General features: G+C 40.7%; 1 protein-coding gene across 2 annotated transcripts in view; it reads right to left on the reverse strand.

Annotated features, from left to right (window-relative positions):
- Positions 1 to 22,008, reverse strand: part of LOC133543658 (LIM domain transcription factor LMO4) — a 117,111-nt gene that overhangs the window by 83,942 nt on the left and 11,161 nt on the right. The window contains exons 9-10 of one of the 2 annotated variants that reach the window (XM_061888340.1): positions 7,126 to 7,357; positions 6,558 to 6,986 (exon numbers count right to left, since the gene is read on the reverse strand). The gene's annotated coding sequence lies outside the window, so the exon portion shown is untranslated. The other variant, XM_061888341.1, reaches the window with a different exon arrangement.

Here is a 22,008-nt window from a genome sequence, read left to right on the forward strand (position 1 = left end):
TGGACTCTCACACTATTATGTTAGATCCACTATGGACTGGACTCTCACACTATTATGTTAGATCCACTATGGACTGGACTCTCACACTATTATGATAGATCCACTATGGACTGGATTCTTACAATATTAAGTTAGATCCACTATGGACTGGACTCTCACACTATTAGGTTAGATCCACTATGGACTGGACTCTCACACTATTATGTTAGATCCACTATGGACTGGACTCTCACACTATTATGTTAGATCCACTATGGACTGGACTCTCACACTATTATGTTAGATCCAATATGGACTGGACTCTCACACTATTATGTTAGATCCCCTATGGACTGGACTCTTACACCATTTTGTTATATCCACTATGGACTGGACTCACTATTATGTTAGATCCACTATGGGCTGGACTCTTACTATTATGTTAGATCCACTATGGACTGGACTCTCACACTATTATGTTAGATCCACTATGGACTGGACTCTCACACTATTATGTTAGATCCACTATGGACTGGACTCTCACACTATTATGTTAGATCCACTATGGACTGGACTCTCACATTATTATGTTAGATCCACTATGGACTGGACAGTCACACTATCATGTTAGATCCACTATGGACTGGACTCTCACACTATTATGTTAGATCCACTATGGACTGGACTGTCACACTATCATGTTAGCTCCACTATGGACTGGACTCTCACACTATTATGTTAGATCCACTATGGACTGGACTCTCACACTATTATGTTAGATCCACTATGGACTGGACTCTCACACTATTATGTTAGAACCCCTATGGACTGGACTCACTATTATGTTAGATCCACTATGGACTGGACTCACTATTATGTTAGATCCACTATGGACTGGACTCTCACTATTATGTTAGATCCACTATGGACTGGACTCTCTCACTATTATGTACTAACCTTATGAAAAAATGGCATATCTTTTCAACTTTATTATTATCTGATCATGTCAAATATTTATTATCTATATAATGTAATATGCAGCAAAAAAATGTTTTAAAATAAATAGTTAAATATCTGCTTGTCACCAATCTGTGCATACAAAATGTAATCAGATGCATAGACAATCGTGCAATAATTAGCTGATTATGCATAAGTGCTGTCAAGTGATGTATTTAAAAAAGAAAAAATCTAATGCATCCCACTTGAATTTGGATGAATCATGATTAAACACGTTATTAACTGCATGCCTAATTGGAATGAATAGTTAATGGCCCTCTGTAGGCAGCCATTACTGCGATGTGGCCCTCAATGACAACAAGTTTGACAGCCCCTGCTCTAGAACTGAAACTGGTTCAGAACCAAACAGTGTTCGGATTGTAATCGCGCAAAAGTGACGAGCAGCAAAGTAAAAGCGGTCAACATCGCGGCTCGGAGAGATTTTTTGAACGGGTGAGTTAGCAGGATGATGCTCCTGATGGTCTCCCCGTCCTGCACTTAAGTGTGGCGTTTAGGCAACACGTTTTGTTTGGATCGTATCCATCCATCTTCTTCCGCTTATCCGAGGTCGGGGGCAGCAGCCTAAGCAGGGTAGACTTGTTTAATCCCTCCATTTATTAAAATAGTACACAACATGAAAACAAAAGGGAAACCTCAAAAGTGGTGCCGCTTCCACATACAGCTACAAAGTAAAACGGAACGAAAATGAGCAATAATAAGACATATTGCGCACATACCGTTGCACCATGCGTGGACAAACTAGAGAAAAACGCTTCAATGCCCGCATACCGTATTTTGGACCGTAGGGCGCACCGGATTATAAGGCGCACTGCCGATGAGCGGGTCTAGTAGGGTCTATTTTCACCAGAGATCATAACAGACCCGACAAAGAATCTCCATCTTAGGCTGCCCACTAGCACAAACATTTTAAACAATTATGAAGGTTTGTGTCATCTTTGTCCTACAGAAACCATTTTAAAACAAGTTATATTTTTCTGCCCCATTTCTATACATTTTTGAAAAAAGTTCCAGTGATTCACTGAGGTTGCCGACACTAGACAGATTCTTGATCATCCGCACTGCCCGGAAATTGGCCCGCGGGCTAGTGGGCAGCCTAGGATGGAGATTCTTTGTCGGGTCTGTTATGGTCTCTGGTGAAAATAGACCTGACTAGACCCGCTCATCGGCAGTGTGCCTTATAATCAGGTGCGCCCTACGGTCCAAAATACGGTATGCGGGCATTGAAACGTTTTTGTCCAGTTTGTCCACACATTGTGCAACGGTATGTGCGCAATATGTCTTATTATTGCTCATTTTCGTTCCGTTTTACTTTGTAGCTGTATGTGGAAGCGGCACCACTTTTGAGGTTTCCCTTTTGTTTTCATGTTGTGTACTTTTTTAATAAATGAAGGATAAATCAAGTCTACCCTATCCTAGTCGGCATGACAAAAACACACTGGAGTGCAAACGTACCTCGAGTGTCTAGTTTCACATTTTTGGTTGCGGACCAGAGTTCTGTACCAGGTCTAACACCCGGAACCGGTCCAAAAATGACATTTGAATGCACCGTTACGTGTTTTTTTTTTTCCGTAATTCTTTCCAATTCGGTGTGGGGGAAGACTGAGGCGTACAGCCAAATCTCTGTTGAAAGGTGGGCTAATTGGGTCTGAACACGAGGACAGTTGGTGGGGGAAAACAATAGTGAAACTTTTCAGAGGGTGAGATAACTCCTGGAACTGACGGTCTTAGAATGGCCGAAGGTGTAGATGTGTGTGTCCAAGTTCCTTATAGTGGATTTATGACAATCTTTGGTCTAAATAGCGTGTTAGCATTGATTAACTTGCACTAATGCACTGACCAAATATGCCTGTTTAGAAATCCACACGAGCAAATAACATCAACAAAGCTCACCTTTGTGCATTCACGCACAGTATAGAACGTTTGGTGGACAAAATGAGAAAGGGGTGGCATAAAGAGTGTCTTTCTGTGGCAGCGTCGGAGAATGTAGTACAGGCAAACAAAACGTTTGCGTCACAGTCCACACAACGACGGCGAGTTCAAGGACCGCCGAAATTAGCACGACAAAACGGCGGTCGCCAAATATTCTCATCAGTGAAGCATAAACACAAACATTTTAAACAATTAGGAAGGTTTGTGTCATCTTTGTCCAACAGAAACCATTTTAAAACAAGTTATATTTTTCCGTCCCATTTCTATACATTTTTGAAAAAAGTTCCAGTGATTCACTGAGGTTGCCGACACTAGACAGATTCTTGATCATCCGCACTGTCCGGATTTTGGCCCGCGGGCTAGTGGGCAGCCTAGGATGGAGATTCTTAGTCGGGTCTGTTATGGTCTCTTGTGACAATAGACCCGCTCATCGGCAGTGTGCCTTATAATCAGGTGCGCCCTACGGTCCAAAATACGGTATGCGGGCATTGAAACGTTTTTTTGTCTAGTTTGTCCACGCATGGTGCAACGGTATGTACGCAATATGTCTTATTACTGCTCATTTTCGTTCCGTTTTACTTTGTAGCTGTATGTGGAAGCGGCGCCACTTTTGAGGTTTCCCTTTTGTTTTCATGTTGTGTACTATTTTAATAAATGAAGGATAAATCAAGTCTACCCTATCCTAGTCGGCATGACAAAAAGACACGTGAGTGCAAACCGTACCTCGAGTGTCTAGTTTCACATTTTTGGTTGCGGACCAGAGTTCTGTACCAGGTCTAACACCCGGAACCGGTCCAAAAATGACATTTGAATGTACCATTACGTATTTGTTTCTTTTTCGTAATCCTTTCCAATTCGGTGTGGGGGAAGACTGAGGCGTACAGCCAAATCTCTGTTGAAAGGTGGGCTAATTGGGTCTGAACACGAGGACAGTTGGTGGGGGAAAACAATAGTGCAACTTTTCAGAGGGTGAGATAACTCCTGGAACTGACGGTCTTAGAATGGCCAAAGGTGTAGATGTGTGTGTCCAAGTTCCTTCTAGTGGATTTATGACAATCTTTGGTCTAAATAGCTTGTTAGCATTGATTAACTTGCACTAATGCACTGACCAAATATGCCTGTTTAGAAATCCACACGAGCAAATAACATCAACAAAGCTCACCTTTGTGCATTCACGCACAGTATAGAACGTTTGGTGGACAAAATGAGAAAGGGGTGGCATAAAGAGCGTCTTTCTGTGGCAGCGTCGGAGAAAGTAGTAAAGGCAAACAAAATCTTTGCGTCACAGTCCACACAACGACGGCGAGTTCAAGGACCGCCGAAATTAGCACGACAAAACGGCGGTCGCCAAATATTCTCATTAGTAAAGCATAAACACCAAATATTTTAAATAATTATGAAGGTTTGTGTCATCTTTGTCCTACAGAAACCATTTTAAAACAAGTTATATTTTTCCGTCCCATTTCTATACATTTTTGAAAAAAGTTCCAGTGATTCACTGAGGTTGCCGACACTAGACAGATTCTTGATCATCCGCACTGTCCGGAAATTGGCCCGCGGGCTAGTGGGCAGCCTAGGATGGAGATTCTTTGTCGGGTCTGTTATGATCTCTGGTGACAATAGACCCGCTCATCGGCAGTGTGCCTTATAATCAGGTGCGCCCTACGGTCCAAAATACGGTATGCGGGCATTGAAACGTTTTTTTGTCTAATTTGTCCACACATGGTGCAACGGTATGTGCGCAATATGTCTTATTATTGCTCATTTTCGTTCCATTTTACTTTGTAGCTGTATGTGGAAGCGGCGCCACTTTTGAGGTTTCCCTTTTGTTTCCATGTTGTGTACTTTTTTAATAAATGAAAGATAAATCAAGTCTACCCTATCCTAGTCGGCTCGACAAAAAGACATGTGAGTGCAAACGTACCTCGAGTCTCTAGTTTCACATTTTTGGTTGCGGACCAGAGTTCTGTACCAGGTCTAACACCCGGAACCGGTCCAAAAATGACATTTGAATGTACTGTTACGTATTTGTTTGTTTTTTCGTAATCCTTTCCAATTCGGTGTGGGGGAAGACTGAGGCGTACAGCCAAATCTCTGTTGAAAGGTGGGCTAATTGGGTCTGAACACGAGGACAGAGGGTGGGGGAAAACAATAGTGAAACTTTTCAGAGGGTGAGATAACTCCTGGAACTGACGGTCTTAGAATGGCCAAAGGTGTAGATGTGTGTGTCCAAGTTCCTTCTAGTGGATTTATGACAATCTTTGGTCTAAATAGCTTGTTAGCATTGATTAACTTGCACTAATGCACTGACCAAATATGCCTGTTTAGAAATCCACACGAGCCAATAACATCAACAAAGCTCACCTTTGTGCATTCACGCACAGTATAGAACGTTTGGTTGAAAAAATGCGAAAGAAGTGGCATGAAGCGCGTCTTTCTGTGGCAGCGTCGGAGAAAGTTGTACACGTAAACAAAACGTTTGCGTCACAGTCCACACAACGATGGCGAGTTCAAGGACCGCCGAAATTAGCACGACAAAACGGCGGTCGCCAAATATTCTCATCAGTGAAGCATAAACACAAACATTTTAAACAATTAGGAAGGTTTGTGTCATATTTGTCCTACAGAAACCATTTTAAAACAAGTTATATTTTTCCGTCCCATTTCTTTACATTTTTGAAAAAAGTTCCAGGGATTCGCAGGGGTTGCCGACACTAGACAGATTCTAGATCATCCGCACTGTCCGGAAATTGGCCCGCGGGCTAGTGGGCAGCCTAGGATGGAGATTCTTTGTCGGGTCTGTTATGGTCTCTTGTGACAATAGACCCGCTCATCGGCAGTGTGCCTTATAATCCGGTGCGCCCTACGGTTAAAAAAATACGGTATGCGGGCATTGAAACGTTTTTTTGTCTAGTTTGTCCACGCATGATGCAACGGTATGTACGCAATATGTCTTATTACTGCTCATTTTCGTTCCATTTTACTTTGTAGCTGTATGTGGAAGCGGCGCCACTTTTGAGGTTTCCCTTTTGTTTTCATGTTGTGTACTTTTTTAATAAATGAAAGATAAATCAAGTCTACCCTATCCTAGTCGGCATGACAAAAACACACTGGAGTGCAAACGTACCTCGAGTGTCTAGTTTCACATTTTTGGTTGCGGACCAGAGTTCTGTACCAGGTCTAACACCCGGAACCGGTCCAAAAATGACATTTGAATGTACTGTTACGTATTTGTTTGTTTTTTCGTAATCCTTTCCAATTCGGTGTGGGGGAAGACTGAGGCGTACAGCCAAATCTCTGTTGAAAGGTGGGCTAATTGGGTCTGGGGACAAGGACGGGGGTCCATTGACTAAAACCATTAGCGATGGCTCTTAGGGACAAAGCTGCAGCTACCTTTAAGAGCTGATTAGATCTGAGGAAGAGGAGGAGGATGAAGGAGGGGACCTGAAAGTAAACAACACTCACCATAGTCAAGTTTCAGGGGCTGCCTTTAACTCCACTCAGGTGATTACACGGCCAGGTAAATGTCCACAACATGATACAAAGTAACAACTAAATAAGCATACTTGAAAAGTGACGTTAGCACAAAATACTTTTTTCTTTTCTTTTATGTTCCCCGCCCTCACACTCACCTTTTTCAAGTAGGAGTGAATGAGTGGTAAGAATGTCGGTAAACAGTTCCAAAAAAAAAAAAAAAAAAGGTTTAAAACCAAAGTGGTTTTAAACGTGGAGTTATATTCCCGCCGCCTACAGCCCGCGGTCACGCACGGCGTCCATGGCGAGACACGCTGGAAGGTCCTCGGCGTCGCCGTAAGGTCCCGTCTTGGCCGGAGAGGAAGGGGGAGGTCGACGGAGCGTCTGCGGCGCCGCGGCGGAGGAAAGTCGGCGTCTGGCGGGACTGAGAGCCGCTCCTTCTTCGTGTGGCGCTGACAGGAAGCGGGCGCCTCTACAAATGCTTTTTTCGCCTGTTGACGTCACGGGGTCCGCAGCCAATCCGCGCGCCGTGTGCTGAGGGGCGGGATTAAGGCCAGGCGGCCAATCACAGCAAAGGAGGACAAAAGCTGAGAAGAAAAACAATAGTCTGATTAATATTGTCAACGCCGCCTATTTGGTGAACACAAACTCCCGCAAAGTTGTCCCACACTGAGGCGGCGTGACGCGTTTGTTCATCCTATATGGGATCGTCTGGCTCTTATTTACCTTCTCCATGGAAACACGCACAATGCCGCCTTCACTTCGCGCCTGCCTTTCATTAGCCGACATTCCGGAACAATCGTGTTTTACCCACTCTGTTGTCTCGTCGGCGGGGAGTGGCGCCATCTCACGGCCGTGCGGGGAACTGCAGCCAGATGAGGAAGCTCACTTTCCACGACACGCGCGGCAAGTCTGTGATTTCAAGACAGAAATGATGCCAAAAAAGAAGAGAAAAATCCTGCAAATAAGTGACAAAAAAAATAAAATAAAATAAATGCAAGTTGATGGAAGAAAACAGAAGTTCATAACAACGCCGGTGGAATGGAAATGTATATTTTTGTACGTATGTTTTCTACACTATAAAATTCATGGCAAACTCTACCTTGCACATTTTTCACCCCATTCAAAATGTTCCAACTTCAAACTGTTCAGGCTTTCCCTTGACAAATTCCAGAAATTCCCTGATTTCCAGGTTTTCCGGGACATTTTTCCCATTCAAAATGAATTGGACATTTATCAAACTTTCACATTTTTCAACTGATTCAAAGCATTCCAACTTTAAAATGTTCAGCCTATTCGGGAATCATGTTCTTTACCTTGACTAAATCCAAAAATTCCCTGATTTCCAGGTTTTCCGGGACATTTTCCCCATTCAAAATGAATTGGACATTAATCAAACTTTCACATTTTTCAACCGATTCAAAGCATTCCAACTTCAAACTGTTCAGCCTATTCGGGAATCATGGTCTTTACCTTGAAAAAATCCAAAAATTCCCTGATTTCCAGATTTTCCCCATTCAAAATGATTTGGACATTTATCAAACTTTCACATTTTTCTACTGATTCAAACCATTCCAACTTTAAACTGTTCAGCCTATTCGGGAATCATGGGCTTTCCCTTGACAAATTCCAAAAAATCCCTGATTTCCATGTTTTCCGGGACATTTTTCCCATTCAAAATGAATTTGACATTTATCAAACTTTCACATTTTTCAACTGATTCAAAGCATTCCAACTTTAAAATGGTCAGCCTATTCGGGAATCATGGGCTTTCCCTTGACAAATTCCAAAAAATCCCTGATTTCTAGGTTTTCCGGGACATTTTCCCCATTCAAAATGATTTGGACATTAATCAAACTTTCACATTTTTCAACCGATTCAAAGCATTCCAACTTCAATCTGTTCAGTCTATTCGGGAATCATGGGCTTTCCCTTGACAAATTCCAAAAAATCCCTGATTTCCATGTTTTCCGGGACATTTTTCCTATTCAAAATGAATTGGACATTTATCAAACTTTCACATTTTTCAACTGATTCCAAGCATTCCAACTTTAAAATGGTCAGCCTATTCGGGAATCATGGTCTTTACCTTGACTAAGTCCAAAATATCCCTAAATTTCCAAGTTTTCTGGGACATTTTCCCCATTCAAAATTAATTGAATATTTATCAAACTTTCACATTTTTCAACCAATTCAAAGCATTCCAACTTCAAACTGTTCAGCCTATTTGGGAATCATGGTCTTTACCTTGAAAAATTCCAAAAATTCCCTGATTTCCAGATTTTCCCCATTCAAAATGTTTTGGGCATTTATCAAACTTTCACATTTTTCAACTGATTCAAAGCATTCCAACTTTAAAATGGTCAGCCTATTCGGGAATCATGGGCTTTCCCTTGACAAATTCCAAAAAATCCCCGATTTCCATGCTTTCCGGAACATTTTTCCCATTCAAAATGAATTGGACATTTATCAAACTTTCACATTTTTCAACTGATTCCAAGCATTCCAACTTTAAACTGTTCAGCCTATTCGGGAATCATGGTCTTTACCTTGACTAAGTCCAAAAATTCCCTGATTTCCATGTTTTCTGGGACATTTTCCCCATTCAAAATGAATTGGACATTAATCAAACTTTCACATTTTTCAACTGATTCCAAGCATTCCAACTTTAAACTGTTCAGCCTATTCGGGAATCATGGTCTTTCCCTTGACTAAGTCCAAAAATTCCCTAAATTTCCAGGTTTTCTGGGACATTTTCCCCATTCAAAATTAATTGAATATTTATCAAACTTTCACATTTTTCAACCAATTCAAAGCATTCCAACTTCAATCTGTTCAGCCTATTCAGGAATCATGGGCTTTCCCTTGACAAATTTCAAAACCTCCCTGATTTCCTGGTTTTCCAGGACATTTTTCCCATTCTAAATAAATTGGACATTTTTCAAACTTTCATATTTTTAACCCATTCAAACCAATCCACCTTCAGCATACTCCACCATACTGGAAATTGAAATTATAATTGTTACATGTGAAAAAAAAAAAAAATCCCAGAATTCTAGGTTTTCCAGGACATTTTTCCCATTAAAAATTCATTGTAAATTTTTCAAACTTTCACATTTTTCAACCAATTAAAATCATCCCACCCTCAACATAGTCCACCATCATGAAAATTCAAACTATAATTTTTCCAAGTTCCCAAAAATTCCCAGAATACAAGGTTTTCCAGGACATTTTTCCCATTCAACATGAATTGGAAATGTTTAAAACTTACACATTTTTCAACCGATTCAAACAATTAAAATTGTAATTTTTCCAAGTTAAAAAAAAAATCCAGGAATTCCCGTTCTTTCAAACGCTTTTTTTTTTTCAACCCTTTTTTTGTCCACTACTCCTTCCACATTTTTCAACCCACTTCTTCCGTTCCACCGTCAAAACATTCTTCTTAATCAGGACAAAAAACAAGGTTGTTTTTTCAACTGGAAAAATTCCCTGTTTCCCTAAAATTTCAGGAATTCCGTAATACCAGTTCTCAATCTAGTTGTGTGTGTTCCAAACATTCATGTTTTTTTTCAATTTCTTCTCCAGGTTTTGGCGCGCTCTACCTTCCACATTTTTCTGATGATTGGTACAACCTTAGTTTCTTACAATTATTTACATTTAGACAGTCACACATAAGACATGTTTCAATTGCTTATGCAGGTTTATTGATTGTTAAATAGCCCGCTGTGTGCACTGTTGAACAATTAAGATGATTCAATTAAGATGATTCAATTAAGATGATTCAATTAAGATGATTTAATTAAGATAATTCAATTAAGATGACTCAATTGAGATGATTCAAATAAGATGATTCAATTGAGATGATTTAATTAAGATTATTCAATTACGATGATTCAGTTAAGATGATTCAATTGAGATGATTCAGTTAAGGTGATTAAATTAAGATAATTCAATTGGGATGATTTAATTAAGATAATTCAATTAAGTTGACTCAAGTGAGATGATTCAATTAAGATGATTCAATTGAGATGATTCAGTTAAGATAATTCAATTGAGATGATTCAATTAAGATGACTCAATTAAGATGATTCAATCGAGATGATTCAATTGAGATGATTCAATTGGGATGATTCAGTTAAAATGATTAGATTAAGATGATTCAATTGAGATGATTCAGTTAAGATGATTCAATTGAGATGATTCAATTAAGATGATTCAATTGAGATGATTCAATTTATATAATTCAATTGAGTTGACTCAAGTAAGATGATTCAATAAAGATGATTCAATTGAGATGATTCAGTTAAGATGATTCAATAAAGATAATTCAGTTAAGATGATTCAGTTAAGATGGTTCAGTTGAGATGATTCAATTAAGATGATTCAATTGAGATGATTCAATTTATATAATTCAATTGAGTTGACTCAAGTAAGATGATTCAATAAAGATGATTCAATTGAGATGATTCAGTTGAGATGATTCAATAAAGATAATTCAGTTAAGATGATTCAGTTAAGATGGTTCAGTTGAGATGATTCAATTAAGATGATTCATTTATGATGATTCAATTAAGATGATTTGATTATGATGATCCAATTAAGATGATTCGATTAAGATGATTCAGTTAAGATGATTCAGTTAAGATGGTTCAATTGAGATGATTCAATTAAGATGATTCGATTAAGATCATTCAATTAAGATGATTTATTTGAGTTGATTCAATTAAGATCATTCAATTGAGATGATTCAATTGAGATGATTCAGTTAAAGGATTCAATTGAGATGATTCAATTAATATGATTCAATTGAAATGATTCAATTGTGATAATTCAATTATGATGATTCGATTATGATGAATCAATTAAGATGATTCAATTAAGATGATTCAATTAAGATGATTCAATTGAGATGATTCAATTGAGATGATTCAATTGAGATGATTAAATTAAGATGATTCAATTGAGATGATTCAATAGAGATGATTCAATTAAGATGATTCAATTAAGATGATTAAATATAGATGATTCAATTCAGATGATACAATTAAGATCACTCAATTAAGATTATTCAATTAAAATTATTTAATTAAGATGATTCAATTAAGATTATTCAACTAAGATGATTTAATTAAGATGATTCAATTGAGATGATTCAATTGAGATGATTCAATTGAGATGGAGCGGTGGAAATGGATGAATGGATGATTCAATTAAGATGATTCAATTGAGATGATTCACTTGGGACGATTCAGTTAAAATGATTCAATTAAGATGATTCAATTAAGATGATTCAATTAAGATTATTCAAATAAGATGATTTAATTAAGATGATTCAATTGAGATGATTCAATTAAGATTTTTCAATTAAGATAATTCAATTAAGATGATTCAACTAAGATGATTCAATTCAGATGATTCAATTGAGATGAATCAATTAGGATGTTTCAATTGAGATGTTTCAATTAAGATCATTCAATTGAGATGATTCAATTAAGATGATTCAATTGAGATGATTCAATGTCCAGTAGAGCACAAGTGTGTTTCTTTGTAGTATTTCTCAAGTTATGGTCAAGTGGTGACATCATTGATGATGGTCTGAGAGGTGGTCATTGAAGTCGGAGTAAGTAGGGCATCACTGAAGGCAGAGGCGGGCCGTGTGTTTCCCACCTAGGCCTAATAGCCTCAGTGATGTCACCACATGACCTTTGCTAGAGGACACATTTACTGCTTATTGAACAGTGTACAAAATGTTTTTTTGTCTTTTTTTTGGCGCATTTAAAAATCAATTAACCCGCATCAGCAATTTAAAGATATCCTACTACTGTCAAAATTAAAATGGCAGAAAAACACATTAAACATGAAATATTTGTACTCACAATTTGTAGCACCCACTGGACGACGCGCGTAGTCGCTTGATTGGCGTGGAATTAACGAGCATTTCCCCATTTTATGGTCTCACAAGATGTGCTTTCTCTTGAAATATCCTTCTTGAAAATGTCCTGGCAAATATATATGTTGTCTTGTCTCATCGCAAAAGATGCAGACGTGGTGACATTGATTATGACCGATGTATGATCCTGTAACTACTCAATACCTAAATGTGTGGTATCATCCAAAACTAATGTCAAGAATCAAAAGAAGAGAAAAATAAGTGATTATTACATTTTAACAGAAGTGTAGATAGAACATGTTCAAACAGAAAAGTTTGGCCCTCATAATGTGTACAAAATAATAGGACTGGACTCTCACACTATTATGTTAGATCCACTATGGACTGGACTCTCACTATTATGTTAGATCCACTATGGACTGGACTCTCACACTATTATGTTAGATCCACTATGGACTGGACTCTCACACTATTATGTTGGATCCACTATGAATTGGACTCTCACACTATTATGTTAGATCCACTATGGACTGGACTCACACTATTATGTTAGATCCACTATGGACTGGACTCACACTATTATATTAGATCCACTATGGACTGGACTCTCACTATTATGTTAGATCCACTATGGTCTGGACTCTCACTATTATGTTAGATCCACTATGGACTGGACTCACACTATTATGTTAGATCCACTATGGACTGGACTCACACTATTATGTTAGATCTACTATGGACTGGACTCACACTATTATGTTAGATCCACTATGGTCTGGACTCTCACTATTATGTTAGATCCACTATGGACTGGACTCACACTATTATGTTAGATCCACTATGGACTGGACTCACACTATTATGTTAGATCCACTATGGACTGGACTCACACTATTATGTTAGATCTACTATGGACTGGACTCACACTATTATGTTAGATCCACTATGGACTGGACTCACACTATTATGTTAGATCCACTATGGACTGGACTCTCACTATTATGTTAGATCCACTATGGACTGGACTCTCACACTATTATGTTAGATCCACTATGGACTGGACTCACACTATTATGTTAGATCCACTATGGACTGGACTCTCACTATTATGTTAGATCCACTATGGACTGGACTTTCACACTATTATGTTAGATCCACTATGGACTGGACTCACACTATTATGTTAGATCCACTATGGACTGGACTCTCACTATTATGTTAGATCCACTATGGACTGGACTCTCACACTATTATGTTAGATCCACTATGGACTGGACTCACACTATTATGTTAGATCCACTATGGACTGGACTCTCACTATTATGTTAGATCCACTATGGACTGGACTTTCACAATATTATGTTAGATCCACTATGGACTGGACTCTCACTATTATGTTAGATCCACTATGGACTGGACTCTCACTATTATGTTAGATCCACTATGGACTGGACTCACACATTATTATGTTAGATCCACTAGGGACTGGACTCTCACACCATTTTGTTAGATCCACTATGGACTGGACTCACAATTATGTTGGATCCACTATGGACTGGACTCTCACACTATTATGTTGGATCCACTATGGACTGGACTCTCACACTATTATGTTAGATCCACTATGGACTGGACTCTCACTATTATGTTAGATCCACTATGGACTGGACTCTCACTATTATGTTAGATCCACTATGGACTGGACTCTCACACCATTTTGTTAGATCCACTATGGACTGGACTCTCAACTATTATGTTAGATCCACTATGGACTGGACTCTCACACCATTTTGTTAGATCCACTGTGGACTGGACTCTCACTATTATGTTAGATCCACTATGGACTGGACTCTCAAACTATTATGTTAGGTCCACTATGGACTGGACTCTCACACTATGTTAGATCCACTATGGACTGGACTCACACTATTATGTTGGATCCACTATGGACTGGACTCTCACACTATGTTAGATCCACTATGGACTGGACTCACACTATTATGTTAGATCCACTATGGGCTGGACTTTCACATTATTATGTTAGACCCACTCGATGTCCATTGCTTTTGGTCCCCCCCAGAGTTTTTCCTTGCCCTTATGTGGGCTCTGTACCGCGGATGTTGTTGTGGCTTGTGCAGCCCTTTGAGACACTGGTGATTCAGAGCTATCTAAATAAACATTGATTAATTGATTGATAGACTTTGAGCAAACAACCTCAAAGTGCTCCAGTGTATAGAAACAAAAAGATAATAAAACTGGAACTAGCATGCAGATATCTAAAAAAAAAAGGGTTTTAAAACCTTTTAAAAAATTATTCCCAGTCTGTGGTGCCCTCAGGGGGTCAGGGAGAGCGTCCAAAAATCCAACTTTTGTGCAAAAAAAAAAAAAAAGCCACAAACGCTAACTTTTAATAAATGACATCCCTTAGAAAAAAGTGGTTTCCGAGATGTTTTACATGACAAAACATCTTCATTACGAAGACGCCCCCCGGCCGGCCTCGCAATGACATCAGATGTATAAAGACCATCTTTAATTGTTTTATTATTCCTGCAGCTGATTTCCCCTTTGGCAAACGGCGACGCGAGCCCGCCGCTCTCCTGACTCCTGACGCTCTCGCCGGGCTGCAAAGGCACAAAAAGCCCACAGAAGACGCTGCGGAATATCTTTGCCGCCACGCGATGATTAATTGATTTCCATGATTAAAACAGAGGGAAATTAGGGGCTGAGTTTGAAAAGCTCGCAGGAGACGCTTTGTTTGTTCCCGGCTTGTTTTAATCAGCTTTTCAGCCGGAGAAATTACTCCTCTTTCCGCGCCGCTTTTTTTTTCCGCTAAATAATGACGCCGAGTTGCGGCGAGGGAGGCGAGTTTGGGAGGGGGCGGGGTCTTCCCTGCAGGAAAATTGATCATCTCCTTTCTCCGCTGAGATCTTTTTCAGTCATGTGGCACTTTGCAAGCCGCAGATGAAAAGGCCCAGCAAACAATATGGCGGCGTGGCCATGTTGATGCTCCCCGCAGGGGGCGGTCTCGCCGCCTTCAAAAGGACGCCGGCTCCCGTGGGAAAGGACGGACGCACGACAGACTGTTTGCTTTCTTCACATCATCCAGGACGCCAACTTTTTTGTGTACTCATGGCGCTTCACGTTTTGTTACGTTACAGCCTCGTCCAAAAATGGAATTCATTCATTTTTGTCCTCAAAATTCGACACAAAACACCCCATCATGAGCATGCGGGGAGAGTTCTCTTTTCTGTGTGAAGGGCAGGGCGCCCTGGAATGGGTTCGTCCCGAGAGAGGGGCCCGTGCCCTGGAAAGCGTCGCGGTTGCGGCGACGTCCGGTGAGCTCTCGCCGGCCCTTGAAAATCCGGGGGAGAAGGTGTAAATCTCACGCCAGGCCGTACCCAGATCCACAGCAGGTCTCCAAGGTGAACCCAGATCTCGGGAAAGTACAGAAAAATATCTGCTGCCTTGAAAGTCCAAATGAGCACAGTGGCCTTCATCAGTTTAGAACCACCAGGACTCTTCTAAACTGACAAGGACCCAAGTCAAGGAGGTGACCAAGACCATTGTCACGCTGTCAGAGCTACAGCTTTCCTCTGTGGAAAGATAAGCACCATCTCTCATCCATTCATCCATTAATCTCCTTCCGCTTATCCGAGGTCGGGTCACGGGGGCAGCAGCCTAAGCAAGAAAACCCAGACTCTCCTCTCCCGAGGTGTTCCCAGGCCAGCCGGGAGACATAGTCTTCCCAACGTGTCCTGGGTCTTGCCCGTGGCCTCCTACCGGTCGGACGTGCCCGAAACACCTCCCCAGGGATGGCTGTCCGAAAACAAAGCCTTAGATAGGACAGCTGTAATCTTTCTAAGACAATCAGAACAGTCCTGTTGCCATTGATTCAAAGCCCTGAGGACACCCATAAGGACTTTCTGTCCTCCATATTGCTTATTAATAAGTTGTTCTCAACCGTTGATAGTACCAAAAACACCTTTCCGGACCAGAGACGTCCCTGAAAGTCTCTTGGACTTTTCATTTTCCTCCTGTCATTAAACAAAGCCTTAGCTATGACAGCTCTAGTCTTTCTAAGACAATCAGAACAGTCCAGTTGCCATTGATTCAAAGCCCCGAGGACACCCATACAGACTTTCTGTCCTCCATATTGCTAATCAATAAGTTATTCACAACATTTGAAAGTACGAAAAACACCTTTCCGGACCAGCGATGTCTTTAGAACTCCCTTGGACTTTTATTTTTCCTCCCGTCCAAAAACAAGGCCTTAGATAAGACAGTCCAGTTGCCATTGATTCAAAACTCCGAGGACACCATCAAGACTTTCTGTCATCCATGTGGCTTATCAATAGGTTGTTCACAACCTTTTAAAGTACTTAAAACACCTTTCTGGACTAGAGACATCCCTAAAACCCCCTTGGACTTTTCATTTTCCTGCCATCCAAAAAGAAAGCCTTAGATAAGACAGTCCAGTTGCCATTGATTCAAAGCCCCGAGGACACCCGTAAAGACTTTGTGTCCTCCATATTGCTTATCAATACGTTTTTCACAACCTTTGAAAGTACCAAAAATACCTTTCCGGACCAGAGACGTCCGTGGAACTCCCTTGGACTTTTCATTTTCCTGCCGTCCAAAAACAAGGCCATAGAAAAGACAGTCCAGTCGCCATTGATTCAAAGCCCTAAGGACACCCATAAAGACTGTCTGTCCTCCATATTTTTTATCAATAAATTGTTCTCAACCTTTGATAGTACCAAAAACACCTTTCCGGACTAGAGACATCCCTAAAACCACCTTGGACTTTTAATTTTCCTACTGTCCGAAAACAAAACCATACACAGGACAGCTGTAGTCCTTCTAAGACAATCAGAACAGTCCAGTTGCCATTGATTCAAAGCCCTGAAGACACCCATAAGGACTTTCTGTCCTCCATATTGCTTATCAATAAGTTTTTCACAACCTTTGAAAGTACCAAAAACACCTTTCCGGACCAGAGACGTCCGTGGAACTCCCTTGGACCTCTCATTTCCCTCTTGTCCAAATACAAGGTTTTAGATAAGACAGTCCAGTTGCCATTGATTCAAAGCCCTGAGGACACCCTTTAAGAGTTTCTGTCCTCCATATTGCTTATCAATAAGTTGTTCGCAACCTTTGATAGTACCAAAAAAAACCTTTCCGGATTAGAGACATCCCTAAAACACCCTTGGACTTTTCATTTTCCTACTTTCCAAAAACAAAGTCTTACATAGGACAGCTGTAGTGCTTCTAAGACAATCAGAACAGTCCAGTTGCCATTGATTCAAATCCCTGAAGACACCCATAAAGACTTTTTGTCCTCCATATTGTCTATCAATAAGTTGTTCACAACCTTTGAAAGTACCTAAAACACCTTTCTGGACCGGAGAGGTCCCTAGGATCCCCTTGGACTTTTCATTTTACTCTTTCCTAGAACTTAGCCATATATAGGACCGCTCCAGTCCTTGTAAGACAATTAGAACAGTCCAGTTTGCATCAATTCAAAGTCCTGAGAACACCATAAAAACTTTCTGTCATCCATATTGTCTATCAATAGGTTGTTCACAACATTTGAAAGTACGAAAAACATCTTTCCTGACCAGCGATGTCTCTAGAACTCCCTTGGACTTTTCATTTTCCTCCCGTCCAAAAACAAGGCCTTAGATAAGACAGTCCAGTTGCCATTGATTTAAAGCCCTGGGGACACCCATAAAGACTTTCTGTCCTCCATATCGCTTATCAATAAGTTGGTCACAACCTTTGAAAGTACCAAACCCACATTTCCAGACCAATGACGTCCCTAGAATCCCCTTGGACTTTTAATTTTCCTCGCATCCAAAAACAAGGTCAATTGGTTCAAAGCCCTGAGGACACACTTAAAGACTGTCTGTCCTTCTTATCAATAGGTTGTTCTCAACCTTTTTATAGTACCAAAAACACCTTTCTGAACCAGAGACGTGCCTAAAAATCTCTTGGACTTTTTATTATCCTCCTGTCAGCAAACATAGCCTTAGATAGGACAGCACTAGTCCTTCTAAAACAATCAAAACAGTCCAGTTCCCAGGGATTCAAAGCCCTGAGGACACCCATAAGGACTTTCTGTCCTCCATATTGCTTATCAATAAGTTGTTCACAATCTTTGAAAGTACCAAACTCACCTTTCCGGACCAATGACGTCCCTACAATCCCCTTGGACTTTTAATTTTCCTCGCATCCAAAAACAAGGCCTTAGGTCAATTGGTTCAAAGCCCTGAGGACACCCTTAAAGACTGCCTGTCCTTCATTTTTCTTATCAATAGATTGTTCTCAACCTTTTTATAGTACCAAAAACACCTTTCTGGACCAGAGACGTGCCTAAAAATCTCTTGGACTTTTTATTATCCTCCTGTCAGCAAACATAGCCTTAGATAGGACAGCTCTAGTCCTTCTAAAACAATCAAAACAGTCCAGTTGCCAGGGATTCAAAGTCCTGAGGACACCCATAAAGACTTTCTGTCCTCCATATTTCTTATCAATAAGTTTCTTCTCCACCTTTGATAGTACCAAAAACACCTTTCCGCACTAGAGACGTCTCTATTACCCCCTTGGACTTTTAATTTTCCTACTGTCCGAAAACAAAGCCTTACATAGGACAGCTGTAGTCCTTCTAAGACAATCAGAACAGTCCAGTTGCCAGGGATTGTTCAAAACATTTGAAAGTACGAAAAAGACCTTTCCGGACCAGCGATGTCTCTAGAACTCCCTTGGACATTTCATTTTACCCCCGTCCAAAAACAAGGCCTTTGATAAGACAGTCCAGTTGCCATTGATTCAAAACTCTGAGGACACCCATAAAGACTTTCTGTCCTCCATATTGCTTACCAATAAGTTGGTCACAACCTTTGAAAGTACCAAACTCACCTTTCCGGACCAATGACGTCCCTAGAATCCCCTTGGACTTTTAATTTTCCTCGCATCCAAAAACAAGGCCTTAGGTCAATTGGTTCAAAGCCCTGAGGACACCCTTAAAGACTGCCTGTCCTTCATTTTTCTTATCAACAGGTTGTTCTCAACCTTTTTATAGTACCAAAAACACCTTTCTGGACCAAAGACGTGCCTAAAAATCTCTTGGACTTTTTATTATCCTCCTGTCAGCAAACATAGCCTTAGATAGGACAGCTCTAGTCCTTCTAAAACAATCAAAACAGTCCAGTTGCCAGGGATTGTTCAAAACATTTGAAAGTATGAAAAAGACCTTTCCGGACCAGCGATGTCTCTAGAACTCCCTTGGACTTTTCATTTTCCCCCCGTCCAAAAACAAGGCCTTAGATAAGACAGTCCAGTTGCCATTGATTCAAAACTCTGAGGACACCCATAAAGACTTTCTGTCCTCCATATTTCTTATCAATAAGTTTCTTCTCCACCTTTGATAGTACCAAAAACACCTTTCCGCACTAGAGACGTCTCTATTACCCCCTTGGACTATTAATTTTCCTACTGTCCGAAAACAAAGCCTTCCATAGGACAGATGTAGTCCTTCTAAGACAATCAGAACAGTCCAGTTGCCAGGGATTGTTCAAAACATTTGAAAGTACGAAAAAGACCTTTCCGGACCAGCAATGTCTCTAGAACTCCCTTGGACTTTTCATTTTCCTCCCGTCTAAAAACAAGGCCTTATATAAGACAGTCCAGTTGCCATTGATTCAAAACTCCGAGGACACCATCAAGACTTTCTGTCATCCATATGGCTTATCAATAGGTTGTTCACAACCTTTGAAAGTACCAAAAACACCTTTCTGGACTAGAGACATCCCTAAAACCCCCTTGACTTTTCATTTTACTGCCATCCAAAAAGAAAGCCTTAGATAAGACAGTCCAGTTGCCATTGATTCAAAGCCCTGAGGACACCCGTAAAGACTTTCTGTCCTCCATATTGCTTATCAATAAGTTTTTTACAACCTTTGAAAGTACCAAAAATACCCTTCCGGACCAGAGACGTCCGTGGAACTCCCTTGGACCTTTCATTTTCCTCCCGTCCAAAAACAAGGCCATAGAAAAGACAGTCCAGTCGCCATTGATTCAAAGCCCCAAGGACACTCATAAAGACTGTCTGTCCTCCATATTTTGTATCAATAAGTTGTTATCAACCTTTGATAGTACCAAAACACTTTTCCGGACTAGAAACGTCCGTGGAACTCCCTTGGACTTTTAATTTTCCGCTTGTCCAAAAAAAAAAGCCTCATATAAGACAGTCCAATTGCCATTGATTCAAAGCCCTTAGGACACCCATAAAGACTTTCTGTCCTCCATATTGCTTATCAATAAGTTGTTCGCAACCTTTGAAAGTACCAAAAAAACTTTTCCAGATTAGAGAAATCCCTAAAACCCCCTTGGACTTTTCATTTTCCTACTTTCCAAAAACAAAGCCTTCCATAGGACAGCTGTAGTCCTTCTAAGACAATCAGAACAGTCCAGTAGCCATTGATTTAAAGCCCTGGGGACACCCATAAAGACTTTCTGTCCTCCATATTTCTTATCAATAAGTTTCTTCTCCACCTTTGATAGTACCAAAAACACCTTTCCGCACTAGAGACGTCTCTATTACCCCCTTGGACTATTAATTTTCCTACTGTCCGAAAACAAAGCCTTAGATAGGACAGCTGTAGTCCTTCTAAGACAATCAGAACAGTCCAGTAGCCATTGATTTAAAGCCCTGGGGACACCCATAAAGACTTTCTGTCCTCCATATTGCTTATCAATAAGTTGTTCTCAACCTTTGAAAGTACCAAAAACACCTTTCCGGACCAGAGACATCCCTAAAACCCTTCGGACTTTCCATTTTCCACCCGTCCGAAAAGGCAACAGTTTGAGACGAGGCGGTGGTGACATTCCCACACAAATGAAACGTCGCTAGGTGATGGATCCGAGCGCGGTCGTCAAAGGCGCCAGAAGCCCTTGACGGTAATGAAAGTGCAGGGAACATTCCGGCAATGGAGGCCAAGTAATGGGATTGCGGCGGTAAATGACAGAGGAGCCCGGTAGCCCCCCTTTAAGTGCTTTAATTGTGGGATAATTAATTCTACGCACTATTCCAGAGTCCCGGCGCGCGCGGCCGTACAAAAACACAAACAGGGCAGCCTCTAACAACATCACCTTAATGAAATGTCGTGAATCCTTAATGAGTGGCGATGCCCGCTGATAAATGTCATAATTATTCAAGGCGGCGCGAGCAGGAGCAGGAGCGGGGAATCCATCAGTCAGGGCAAATGAGTTGGGATCCATTAGGGTCGGCTGTCTTGTCGGGACCTCGGCTTTATTAGCTCCTTACAAGCCTCGCCATAATTGACTGCATATTTCATTTGTCTCCCAGCTCACTTTACTAAATGACTGACGCTTTTTATGTATTTATTTATTTTTTCGCAGCAACAGGCTCTCGGGCGCTTGCCCAACTTTGCTGCGGCGCCCGCGGACTCGAACCTGGAACGGACGCGCTTTTAATAGACGTTTGTGGGATTGTTCCTTCGGGACAACAGAGACAAAGACTTGTTTGGTTTGCTTTCCAATCTGCAGACATGTCGGAGAAAAGGACGCTCCATTAATTGTGTGAATGCTCCGAAACATTTGTCAAAATTCTAACATTTATTCTTCTTCTTCTACAGATTTTGTCGCGCTCCACCTTGCACATTTTTCACCCGATTCAAACCTTTACAACTTCAAAGTCT

The sequence above is a fragment of the Nerophis ophidion genome, linkage group LG26 (genome assembly GCF_033978795.1).
Source record: "Nerophis ophidion isolate RoL-2023_Sa linkage group LG26, RoL_Noph_v1.0, whole genome shotgun sequence".
NCBI classification, from domain to species: domain Eukaryota; kingdom Metazoa; phylum Chordata; class Actinopteri; order Syngnathiformes; family Syngnathidae; genus Nerophis; species Nerophis ophidion.